The sequence below is a fragment of the Saccopteryx bilineata genome, chromosome 5 (assembly GCF_036850765.1).
Source record: "Saccopteryx bilineata isolate mSacBil1 chromosome 5, mSacBil1_pri_phased_curated, whole genome shotgun sequence".
NCBI classification, from domain to species: Eukaryota; Metazoa; Chordata; class Mammalia; order Chiroptera; family Emballonuridae; genus Saccopteryx; species Saccopteryx bilineata.
The window spans coordinates 108411940-108425233 of NC_089494.1; the positions used below are offsets into that span (position 1 = coordinate 108411940).

Below are 13294 nucleotides of genomic sequence, written 5' to 3' on the forward strand. Positions count from 1 at the left end.
CTGGGCACAACATAGGAAATTCAACCAAAATGCTTCCCTAACTTGAGGGATTTAAAGATATATTTTGAAAGAATAATATGTTTTCTTGGTGTAAAAATTATAAAAGGCACAAAATATGTGTATAGAATATATAAGTATCATAAGTATATGTTAATATTTATATGTATGCATCATATATATACATACATACATGTTTGTGTACATCATATGATAAAAAGTTTCCTTTACTATCTCCTTTTCTCCCTACATTCCAAAAATGTAACTAATTTTTATTAGGGTCTTATGTATTTTTTCAGTTTCTTTTGCTTATATATGATAACATGCTCTGGAGGACCAATACAGCCCCGAGTACTGAGGAAAGATCAGGTGGTCTGAGCATCAGCCCCAGACGGGGGTTGTCAGGTGAGTCCTGGTCAGGGCACATATGGGAGTCTGTCTGTCTGTCTCCCCTCCTCTCACTTAAAAAAAGAAGAAGAAGAAGAAGAAGAAACCCTGTGTTTCATGTACTCACAACTGTAAACCTACTTTTGCCCACCCCTGTATATAAGAAGTTGTTGGAGTTCCACTGAGGTGGCTTCCTCTGCTGACTCATCTTTGATGGCTGCCTTTTGAATAAATTCTGTGGTCCAGGCCTCTGTCTGATATCAATATGATTTGAGACACATCTATAACTTAAAATGTAAATACATAGCATTATTTTTTTCTTCCCTTTCTTTCACAAAGGTAGTCTAGTACACACACCAGAGTGACTTTGCTTTTTATATTTAGTATCCTAGAAATTTCTTCGTATCAGTACATAAAAAGTGTCAGCATTTAAAAAAACTGCTGCATTGATCTCATGATGCAGTTAGTTAACCAGGCCCCTACAGATGAGCATTTCAGTTCTTCTTATTCTATTGCAGTTACAAAAATTTGAGGATTTCTAAAATATCACTGACATCATGCATATAAAATAATTCTCCTTCCTTCTTCCGTCTCACCCTTGCTTTGCTTTTTAAATTCCCTCCACAAACATTCACCATGTGTCCCCTGTGCCAGGTGCTGCACTAAGGCACCCCAGCAGAGGGTGAGGGTTACGTCACACTAGCCCATCGCAGGTCTAGGAGGGAGAAGGATAAACTTACACGTGAAGACAGATTGCAAATCACCCATAAGCCCCACTGGCTTTTTTCTAGGAAGTAACTGTAGGTACTGATGGGAAAAGGTCTGACCTGGAGGCTATCTGAGTTAGACTGGAGAATTTCCAATCTACATGGCCTTGGATGAGCCAGCACTGACCTTCTATATTCTATGCTTGTGGTGGGTAAATATTCAGGAAGGAAATAACTGTCCCCTGTACCGTCTATTCCCCAAAATACCTTCTATCATTTTTAGGGAGTTTCCCGCCCTGAAATGGATGCGTGAGGCCTCTCCTGGGCCCCCACAGCAGCCCGAGGTAGTATTCCATACTCTAGGTCATTCCAGGCACACTCTTGCTCCCACCACAGAAGTGAGTCTGTGCAGAACCTGAAATGGATGCGCGAGGCCTCTCCTGGGCCTCCACAGCAGCCTGAGGTAGTATTCCACACTCTAGGTCATTCCAGGCACACTCTTGCTCCCACCACAGAAGTGAGTCTGTGTAGAACCTGAAATGGATGCGCGAGGCCTCTCCTGGGCCTCCACAGCAGCCTGAGGTAGTATTCCATACTCTAGGTCATTCCAGGGACCCTCTTGCTCCCAGAGTCTGTGCAGAACCCACTTCTCAGCCCCCAGACAGGAGCCAACTGCTGAGAGCTCTGAGTTAGCCAAAACTAACCATCCTTAGAGTCACCATCCTTAGAGTCACCACTTCAACTCCAGCACAAGGTGCACATCTTGCTAAGGAGGCCTGTACAGAGCAGCCAATGACAGCCTGACCAGGTGGTGGCGCAGTGGATAGAGTATCATACTGCGACACAAAGGACCCAGGTTCGAAACCCCAAGGTCGCTGGCTTGAGTGTGGGGTCTCTGGCTTGAGCAAGGGGTCTCTGGCTCAACTGGAGGCCCCTGGTCAAGGCACATATGAGAAAGCAATCAATGAACAACTAAGGTGCTGCAAAAAAGAATTGATGCTTCTCATCTCTCTCCCTTCCTGTCTGTCCCTATCTGTCCCTCTCTCTGTCTCTCTCTCTCTCTCTCTGTTACAAAAAAAAAAAAAAGAGGAGCCAAATGACAGTGACACTGAAAACGTCACTCCCCATGAATGCCTGGTGAGCAAGAGGTGGGCATAGCATTAAACCTCTGTGGGCTGGTCTGCCCCCAGGAAACAGAAAGAAAGGTACACGTAACACAGTGGCTGGGGAGGACCAGTGGGAGGCAGTCAACAGTAGCTCAATGATCAGCAAACATTCACTAAGAGTATACTCTGTGGTAGGCACTGTCTGAGCCTCCATAGAGGGATACAGCATAACAGTCCTAGCCCTTGGGAGGTTACATTCTCTTTGGGAGAGATCATCAGTCAATAAATAAAGAAGGAAGAGTTCTACTAAGTGGCAGCTGGTGAGCAGCTCCATTGCTTACCCACTGCCCACAGGTGGTCACTGTGGCCAGGTGACAGTCACAGAATGAGAAACAGCAAGCTGGAAGGGACCCTGGGGACCTATGTGGTAGAGATCTCAATAGAACAGCTCCTTTCAAAGGTGGCTTGCCAAAGTCACGTGGCAGATTAATATCAGAACAACCAGAACCGGTCCCTGCCACTAAGAAGCGAGGGAATGATCTTGATGGGATAATGACAGCCACAACCAGCTCTTACTTATGGAATATGTTTTGGGGGTATAGGACTTTTCATTTTGCATTTCAATGAAAAACCATAGGTAGTCATTCTGCCCTGTAGGGCTGGGGTGTCAGGGACCGTGGGTGACAGAGCTGGAGTATCAGAATTGTAATAGCAAGAACTCAAAGAGAAAGAAAGAGTTGTTTGGGTCTTTTGTCACCAGAACAGGATTTTTGTATTTTCAGTTGAGTCATTAATCTTTACTGTCAGACACTGTCAAGAAACAAAGACTTTTCTAAATGTCTCTGGCATTTATTTAATATGTCTAGAACCCAGCCTAGAGAGTGAGATCATAGGATCTTCCCGGGGTAGAGAGGACTCCACGCCCACCCACGCCTGTCCGCGCTCTGAGCAGAGCTGTGGGGGACATGAGTGAATGCTGGGGGAGGCGGCAAAGCCTGAGGCCTGTCCCTCTGGGTGGGAGCACTGTGACAGAGACTTTGTTGGGGGTAGAGCTGGAAGGAAGAAATCAGGTGGGTATCAAAGACTTGGAGCCATATCTCAAGGAGGGATCGATAGGGAGGGATGTAGACAAATTCAGCTCATTGTGAGGGAGCTTGTGCCCATGCAAGCTGTCCCTTTCTCCAGCCATGCAGCGAGACAGCCTTAGCCAAAGACAGAGATGGAAGGCGTGGCCCCTTGCTTCGAGGGTGTTTAGTGATTTGCTTGACCAATGCAGTCAGGACTGCCTGGCTTTCAGGCTCAGTCATGTGAAGTCTTGCAGCTCCCACCTGAGACTTTTCAGAATGCTTGCTCCTGCAATGCTGCTTCTTGGAACCCAGCCACAGGCCACATGGAGGCCACACTTAGTTGCAGCTGTGTGACTGAACCACCGCGGACAGAATAAGCCCCATGGAAACACTGAGTGCCGCCCAGCTGACTTCATGTGGAGCAGAACAGCCGGATGAGCCTAGTAAACCAACAACATCAGGCAAGATAGCAAAATGGTAGTTTTAAGCTATTATGAATTAAGGTGGTCATGATACATACATAAAAGAATATATCTATGCATGTATGCACAATACACATGTAGGTGAATACATATGTGTGTGTGGTGTGCGTGTATATTCAGAAAGACAGCAAGCAACTAAGTTCATGTGCATACATGGATGACAGTGTTCTGGGCAGGCACATAACTTCAATCTTCACAACATTTAGATGAGAACTACATTTTCTTTTTTTTAAGATTTTATTTATTAATTTTAGAGAGGGGAGAGAGAGAGAAGGGGGGAGGAGCAGAAATCATCAACTCCCACACATCTTGACCAGGCAAGTCTAGGGTTTTGAACCAGTGACCTCAGCATTCCAGGTCGATGCTTTATCCACTGTGCCACCACAGGTCAGGCTGAAAACTACTGTTACCTCTAGAGTACAGATGAGGTCACAAAGGCTCAGAGAGGTCAGGTTACTTGCCTAAGGTCACACAGCTGGAAAAGAGCAGGTTAGATATTCCAACCTAAGCTAGAATATCCATCTTCTCAGAGCACTGCCTGAGGTTACCCTGCAAAGACAAACCATAAGGACCTTGGACAGCCAGAACACATCCATGTGGAAAGAACCAGGGGTGTTAAGAGGACATTAGAGAATACCAGAAAAGAGGGAGCCATGCCCACCCTTGGCCTTTCAGGTGCCTTGGTCTCTGTACGAGTATGTCTTCCAGAATCCCCTCTCTCTTCCCCACTGCTGGTGTGGAAGGTGTGCTGAGCCAGCCTCAGGAAACCTAGGCCTATCCTCCCAGCAAATGATTCAGTATTTATCCTAATATCTGTATGCCTTTGATTCACTTAGAGCTCAGCTGCTCCTGCAAAGTTTACACGTGCAGAAGCAGGGCAGCAAGAATGAAGAAACATGATAAGCCACACACTGTGAGAAGTCAAACCTGAGTCTGTGTGCTTTGTGATAAGCACAGGGCACAGTAGTTCAATGTGTGCAGTCTGGAGTCAGACAGGCTGGATTTGAGTTATCACTTTGCTCAGACTGCTGGATCTCAGTTTCCTCATCTGCAAAATGGGGCAGGCATTAGCAATGGTACCTGCCTCACAGAGGGTTTGGGAGGGTTAGACAGCTAAGATGTGTTTAATTAACGATGCCAGGCACATACACAGCAACACTTTGCTTTGTGCTTGCTGTTAGCAGCCAAGACAGCAATTGGTCCCTGACCCTAATATGGCTACTTTAGGAGAAATTAATCACCACCTCATAGAACACTGCTGTGGTTGGCCAGTCCCAAAGCCTGGCAGGGCATCCCAGAGCCCTCGCTCGGCGCTTCATGTTCTGATTCGCGGACCCTGCTTGCAGTAATGTATAATCTTACCAACCTCCCCCAGAATTTTCAAGACTATTCTGTCATTTTGTTTGAAATATCATACAGAACTGATTTTCAGCTTAAAATATTTCATTCAGATCAGTATGGGCATCAAAGAATGCATTACAAACTTTATTTTTAATTCTATTTAATAATATTCATAATATGTAGTTGAATTTGTCCTTACTTTCATTTACCAAGTGATGCACACAGTTACAAAAGTGATTTGATGACAATAAATTCCAAAATGTTATAATTCATGAGGTTTGGTTCGGGACAGAATATATATTTAAAGTGTTGCCATATCTGAAACAGATGACCCTTCCTGCACAATGTGGTGTGGGAAGTCTTACAGTGTGCACCATAAAGGTACACTCATTAATTTTTATACTTTGTGTTCTCCTCTTATCTGATAAGATAAAGGAGGCTTATTTTTTAGTGTGTTTTTTTTTAAGCATATCTGCATATTTTGGTATCTGCCTATCTACACATTTTGGGTAAAGGAACTCTTTACTCTGAATAAATGAAAAGCAAAATTAGACATAATCGTTGCTCTATCTTCTCTAACAAGGGCTTTGGAAGCTGGGAAGCTGCCCAGATGCGCTACGTACTCGCTATGATCACACGCGTGCAATGTGTAATCAGATCAAGATCATCCTGAGGCATATTTGAAGAATTATTGTCATGTTTACGCTCTTCACTCATTTCATATATTTCAACATCAATGTTCCTTATCCTTTTATCACATCGATTCGTGGTAGTAAAGTAAACACAATGAAATCAAGAACAAACGAATTTAACCTGTCAATCGGCCTAAGCCACCACAGTGGTTCACTTGCAAGGAGTCAAAATTGAAGCAAACTGTCAGGACTGTGTGAACACGTGGCGTGACCATGAGCCTGTTCATTTCATCCACACCGACGCTCCATGGGACCTCTTGGTCATATGTGAGGGATATATGGATTCTTACAAATTAACATTACTCATTGGGAAATACCTGTACTCTAACCATCCTGAGTGCCCGTCCCTGCACCCAGGGCACACAGCCTCCCGAGAACCCTCCACCCACCACACAGGCCCCTTTCCTCTGCACTCTGCCCAGCCTTTCCCATCTAAATGCGTCAGGACTTGGGCCAGCGTCTGCTGTCAGGTAAGCCAAGGTGGGGCCGGGCTAACCTGTGGGAGGCAATGGGGACAGAGTCAGAGAGAGGGAACTAATCGTGACAGCACCTGCCGCACCTCCCACTGAGTGCCCAGACCTCCTCCGCCTGCACCCGTGAGAACTCCCATTGCCAGGTCTGTGAGGGGGAGGTCATTATGTCTACCTACCGACCAGAAACCTGAGAGAGCGCTTCAGCAACTCGCTCCAGGTCACGCCTATCCAAGACTGTTTTCTAAGAATTATAAGGGAAGAAAACATAATTATAATATAATGTAAATAAAATTCTTCCACTTCTACTCACAAGCATGTCTCCATGTCTGAACCTATTTTGTCACCACGTTGGGACAACAAGCAATCAGATAGGAGGGGATATGTGTGAGTGTGTGCATGCACATGAGTGTAAGCACACACGGAATTATGTGTGTACATGTACACGTGTATGTATGCACAAATATGTGTGCATATGTGGTGTTTGGGTTAGGTTGGCATTGGTTTTAGATGAGAAAAATACCAAATTTATCAAGTGATTATCTCGAGTTATAGAACAGGCTATGGTTAGGGATTGTTCTCTGTCTTGTGTTTCTCTTCAGAGCTCATATATTAATTTAACAATGAGAAAGTCTGAAGTTTTTCTGTAATCCCGTGCAACACATAGTCAGCTACTGGTTGCCCACACCCACCACAGTGGGGTGGGGTCAGCCTGTCTCCCTGGAGGCCGGGAGGCGAGAGGGGATAAATGGTGCTGCGGAGAAGCGCAGGGAAATGGCGCTGCGGAGAAGCGCAGGGGAACGGCGCTGCGGAGAAGCGCAGGGGAACGGCGCTGAGGAGAAGCGCAGGAAAGGTTTGGGAAACAGTTCCCTCTGGGTTCTCATCTCTCTGACCCTGCCCAGGAGTTTCTGCTTCCTGCTTCTCTCCTGCACAGCCCAGATAATCTGGTTCTGGGAAGCCCCTCTCTCCATGTCTGCCTCCCCCACCCTGGAAAACTGAGGGGCTTGTGAATTTAATTGCCTGCTGCAGAACCCCACACCCTGCACCACAGGAGCTCTGGGTTCCATAGGTCAGGAGTCTGTGTGGGTGGACCCCGACACTTCTCCTTCACCAACATTTCTGTGTATAAAATGGTGAACCTCTCTTGGACCCCAAGCCACTGACAGCAGGTGACCTCCCAGTGACATACAAACATGGCTCTTACTACACTTCACAGGGTGCTGTGCTTGGTCTCTAGGAAAAGACCCACTGACTTGTGGGGTCCATTTAAGTGTATGAAAATGTTTGCGGTCCAAATGGGTGGTCTCCTGTCTTTGCAGGGGAAATCTGCATTTTCTTCTTAGGAAACTTGATAGGACCCTGAGCATTCAGCCTCCCACTGACCCTCAGGGCTGGGCTCAGGCAACACCTCAAGCAGAAGCTTGTTTGACCAGGAGACATACTGTCAGGCAGAGGCTTGCTGGAGGCCCAGGGAGAGAAAGCAGCCCATAGTCTTCCCGAGTGTGATGAGCCTTGACAATTGCACTTCTTTGTATGATAAGGAACACAGCTGCCTTTGCCCTGGCTCCTGTGAGAGAGCCTCTTAGCCCTTGGGATTCTCCTAAGTGACAGGAGTGTCTGTTTCCACAGCAGGTAGGTCCTTCAGACCACCACTGAGTTTATGCTAATAAGGTGGCTTAGAATGCACCCCAATAGTTGGATAGTTGATAGTTTTTGAATGAGGGCTGGCCAGGCTGACCAAACAAGTGACCAAACCAGAGGATTGGGGCTTAGTGCCCAGTGATATCAGCCTGACCTTCCTGGGAAGAAGTGTGTGCGTGGCTGGGGAAGCGGATGGGGGACTGAACTTGTTCATGTGGCCAGTGATTGAACCAATCGTGTCAGCATAATTAAACCCCAGTACAAACCCGGGACCCAAAGCTCAGTGGAGACTCTCGGTTGACTGTAGCAGGAGAACCGCACATTCTGAGAATGTGGAAGGGTTGCCTTCGGGGCCCCCCAGACCTCGCTCTGTGTATCACTTCTTTTGTCTGGTCCTGATTTTATTCTTTATAATTAAACTGCATCACAGTATAGAGCTTTCCTGAGTTCTATGAGTCATTCTAGCAAATTATCAAACCTGATGGGGTTATAAGAACACCAGAATTTGTAGCTAATTGGTCAGAAATGGGGCCTGGGACCTCCCAAGCATGTGTCTGAGGTCTGAAGTGAGAGCAGAACTCTGACCTCATTCCAGAGAGTGTCAGAACTGCAGACAGCTGGGGTTCAAACCCTGACCCAGGGACTATGTAACTGTGCCATTTATTTGGGCATAATTTTATCCTTTTCAATCTTAAGTACCTTCATTTAAATCAACCAGGGGAGAAAACACATGTGATATGCTCGTATTGGGAAACAGTCATAAATGTTACTGGTTGCTGTAGGGACCCACGCCCGCCCGCAGCCCGACAGGCACCTCCGTCCTTGCCTGTGCTCACCTTAGACCCCAGCTGCCCGCTGTCCTGTCTCTCTCAAGGTGCTGCCCAGCGGAGAACACTGCTCTGCCCCACACCTTTGCACATTTTGCTCAGTACTGCATGTTATTCCTTAGTTATACATTTGTCTCTTGTGTCTACATGTGAAGAAAATTAATTACTGTTTACACACCTATTTATTCTCACAGCCCATGAAAGGAGTGGGACAGCCTCTCACTGAATTTGGAGAGGTATGTCCAGGTGATCTCACTACAAATACAGGCAGGCAGCGTACAAAAGTTTCAATTCGGGAACCCCTTGGAACACTCCAACTGTCTTTCTTTTATACCAAGAACACATTATTTTAAACATTTCAACAAATGAATCCAATAACTAAATACATAATTTTTAATTGTGCTAGAATTTTCTGGGTTAAGAGGGAGTGGCCAAATGTTCATTAGTTCTTTTAAGTCATGGCTTTCATTCTATTTTATGTCAGAACACAAAGAAAATGGACCACACAAAATGCTAGTATGAGGGCTAATGTTGTCATCCGAGGAGGGTCCCTGCGTGGGGCCCGGGCAGGAAGGACAGGCCCATCTCTGGAAGAACATTTGAAGCAAGTCAGGATAAGTGGCCTTGGAAGGACTTCCAGCCCAAGGAGCCTTTGTGCCCCCAAAAGACAGGTGGCCGTTTCCCAGAGTCTCTGCAACCAAGGTCCACAGTGGACTCATCTGAAACCGCTTGGGAATGGCTTGCTCTTTCTTTCATAGGTAATAGAAGCCAAAGTTCCATTCCACTCAGGGGCACTTTGTTGCCAATTGAGAGACACATAAAATGGGAATTTAGCTGCTGTGGCAAAAGGAAATGAATAGATGCTATGACCCTCAGTTGCTACAAAATCTTGCCTTGTTTAATGTTAAAAACCAGACACAGCTGTCACCTGTAATTGAAGAGAGAAGCCTAAGTGATGCTGCTTTAATGACAGACAGGCTGGCGCCTATTTCAGGGCCCAGATATAGGGTGTTTTGGGGTAAGAACTTGCATTTCAATGGGGCGTCGTTTAGAGAACTTATTCCTATATTCCTGCTGAGCCCTTCAAACCAGCCCTTTCGCTTTCAGACATTTGCGAGAGTGTGTGTTTCTCCAGAACCACTAGTCAGGCCTTGGGCAGACAGTGGATGCAGGGGCCAAGGCTGGTCCGAGCCGCTTCCTCCTTGGGCAGCTTCAGAGTGAATGGAACAGGCATCTATTCAGATGCACCCCAGACTGCGGCACACCAAGCAGAGTGCTAGAAAGAGTTTGGCTCCAAAGTAGGCGAAATTCTGACTCTTAATTCATTATGATAATTACATAAAAGTCTTAAAAGGACTCCAACATTCATCGTTTTACTGTTTGCATAATGATAGGACTAGAAAGGTAAGAGTCCAGACTCCGGGGAGGGTCCTCTGTTCTCAGTGGGGCTGGGTTAAGAAGAGTTCTGTTTGAAGGTGGCAGTAGTTACATGAATTCTTAAACTTCACTCCTGATGCCCACACTTTTTCTTTTGATCTCTCCCACCTCACCAGAACTCACTTGCCCATGCAGCCTACAAAGAACAGGCAATAGGAGTGCATGGAGAGAGGAGAGAAAGACCTCAGAGGAAAGAGAGGGGAAGGACCCATGACAACCGCAAGAAAATTAACAAAAATTTCCAATTGCTTGAGATTGTCTATATTTAGGAGCCATGCTTTGATTATTTGGAATCCATATGCAAATAAGATGTTGACCCCGTGATGGCCACGCCCTTACTATGCGGACAGGCCTCTCCACCTGACTGCTCACACACCAGCATGCCTCCTCTGGAAAACCTCCGCAGGGCCCCTGGCTTGTGAGACCAGCTTTGAAAGAGATGAGTGAATAAGGACATCAGCAAATAATTGTTCCCGTCAGAAGAGCAGGTTTTCACTGTAGCTGCATAAAAATAAAGGTAAAACTTAGGAACTAAACAGCTATTTTAAAACCCAGTGGAAGTCAGTTCTTCCCCTCCTGTCTTTGACGCGCTACCTCGTGCTGTTGCATACCCTGGGAGCCCCGGAATTGCTCAGGTACCCTGCGGTGCTGTCAGAGCCCCCTAATCCGATTCATCAAGGCTACTAATGGTTCCTGGCACCGGGGAGCAGGCCATATTGCTGCCGTTCCAGGAGGCCTGCAGCCCACACTGCGCAGGCAGCGGCCACACCAGGCAGAGCGGAGGTGACAAGAACTCACATCGGATTTGCATATATTTGCACAGCATGTCAGAAATACTTCTCATCTCAAACAGAGGCAGAGCAGGGGACAAGCAGAGAGATGGTAGAAAGGGTTTGGTAGAGGGGATGCCTGAGCTTGTGAAAGCTAAAATCTCCTCCCTGATGTAATGGATGTCCATTATATTCTATTTAATTGCCTTGTTGGTGAGCACTAATAAAATTACCTCTGGGTTGTTTTTTTTAGGCTGCTGCTTTTGTTTTCAAGTAACTGATTCTCTCTCTCTCTCTCTCTTTTTATTTTTTTCTTTAAGCTTGTGCTACTTGCAGCAGCAAAGGGAGTTCTGATGAACACATTTCCTGCTGGCGGCTAATGTGTCTTCATGTGTGCAGCACGTCACAAGCAGCTGTGGGTTCCACCCAGGACATGGACAGCACTGGACCCTGACATTGATCTGCTTGGCACGGGATACTGGGAAGCACGCTGAGCCAGTACCTGTTCTCTGAGATGAAGGGGTGTGAACCAAAACGCTTCAGCGAGGAGGAAATGGCGAGCAAGGCGGCATCAGGACTCTGCGCACCATCTGCGTTTTCATGGGGCACTAATGGGGAATAATTATGTTGCTCCTGTGGCCCAATAGCTGTAAATCTCTGGAAGTGAGACTGGCTTCCTAGGCCCTCCCACCGGCTGTTGTCTGGCAGGGTTGAACATTGGAAGTCCGGTGCTGAAGCGGCTCATTAAAAGAACCTTGGATAAAAGGGTTGCTTTTTTAATCTCAAAGATAGTAATGAGTAATTCAGCAGGTGTTGCAGGAAAAGCCTTGTCCCTAAATTAATTTTCAGTGGCTAGGGATCCAAGAGGAGCAAAATCTTTAAAGGTAAGACAACAGGCAAGGGGAGGGGAAGAGAAAGAGGGGAGAAGAAGGAGGGGAGGAGAAGGAGGGGAGGAGAGAAGGAAAACACATTTTCCAGCCAGATACTGATAAAACTTCTCCAAGACTGCTTCTCCAGAGAAACACTCACCAGCTGTTCCCTGGCAGAAAAATTAAAACTGTCAAGAAGTTCCATTTATTGCTGGCTGATGAGTCGCCAAGGAAAGTGTGCTACATGCACATTAAGTAGAATTTCTCTGCTCACACTGAGGTCAGCAAAGAAAGCCGATCAGAACTGGGTCAGCCGGGAAAGGGAAGTCAAGCAGCCAAGCAAGAGAGAACAGGTCCTGTCCTGTTCTGACCTTGGTAGAGACCCCCACCCCGGGGTTTTCAAAAAGGTCCACAAACTGACCTCCACAGGCCACAGCATCCTTAACTCCAGCTGATGCCTCCTTCCCAGCATGGGTTGATCCAGAAGTCCAGCCACCTGGCTCAGGGGCTACTGCCATTCTCAACAAATATAAGATTTAATTGCACTATTTAGATTCTATTCTTCTTCAAGCTGAATTTGTCTCCAGTCTTCTATGAAGCCTTGCAGTGCATGCCAGCCACAAATGATGATCTCTTCTTTCTGATACTCCTATACCTCTTCATCTGAACCATTTTGGGGGCGTACATTGTATAGCCTTGTTATACGATTATTCTCTTCCTAGGGCTTCTGATTTGTCTCCAACTAGACTGAAATCTTTTGGAAACCCAACAGAGCTGTGAATCAGCCCTTCCCGTTACCTGTAATCTCGGCCTCTTAGCAATTTCACTTCCATTAAGTCTCAAAAACTAATTCCACAGAGCTGCATCTAGTTACAGCCCATCTCTCCCATAACTGTTATAACTCACTTTGTTTTCAAAAAGTATTTAAAGAAACTTAGAAAAATGCATTCAGGATAAGAAAAATATTAGGAAACCTGGAAATCATAAAAATGGAAAATAAAGTGAGGAAAAATAAGCTGAAGGTAGGAATATGTCGAATGAATTCACACAGTACCACAAGCCTGAATATATTCTATCATCAGCTAAAACAGGATGCAAATTGACTCTGTTCTCTGGTGCCCAAAGAGAAGAGCATTGTCAGAGGGAAACACTAAAGGAGGCCTCGTATAGTATCTGTGTGCTAAAAGCAGTTACACTGCTCAAGGAAAATCATGCCTGGAATTTCAGTCTGAGCCCTCTGGGTCCACTCACGGGACCCTGGCGTGATTAACAGCACCCAGAGTGAAACGGGAGTTCATGCCAGCAGAACACCGGGCACTACTTAGTGAGGGGAAGCAGAGAGGAACAGACAGGAAAGATGCCTGCCTTCAGGGGCCTTGGGTTTTACTAGAAAAGGGAGACGGTAAACATGTCCGTGTCATTCTGGTTCAGTTGAGAGACTGAGAGAGGGTTACCTGAGATGTGATGTTCAAGGGAAGGTCTCCCTCAGAAGGATGTGAAG

General features: G+C 46.2%; 1 protein-coding gene across 1 annotated transcript in view; it reads right to left on the reverse strand.

Annotated features, from left to right (window-relative positions):
- The window catches only part of GPR39 (G protein-coupled receptor 39), a 252325-nt gene that overhangs the window by 164389 nt on the left and 74642 nt on the right, over nt 1-13294 (reverse strand). The gene's annotated exons all lie outside the window — the stretch shown is intronic.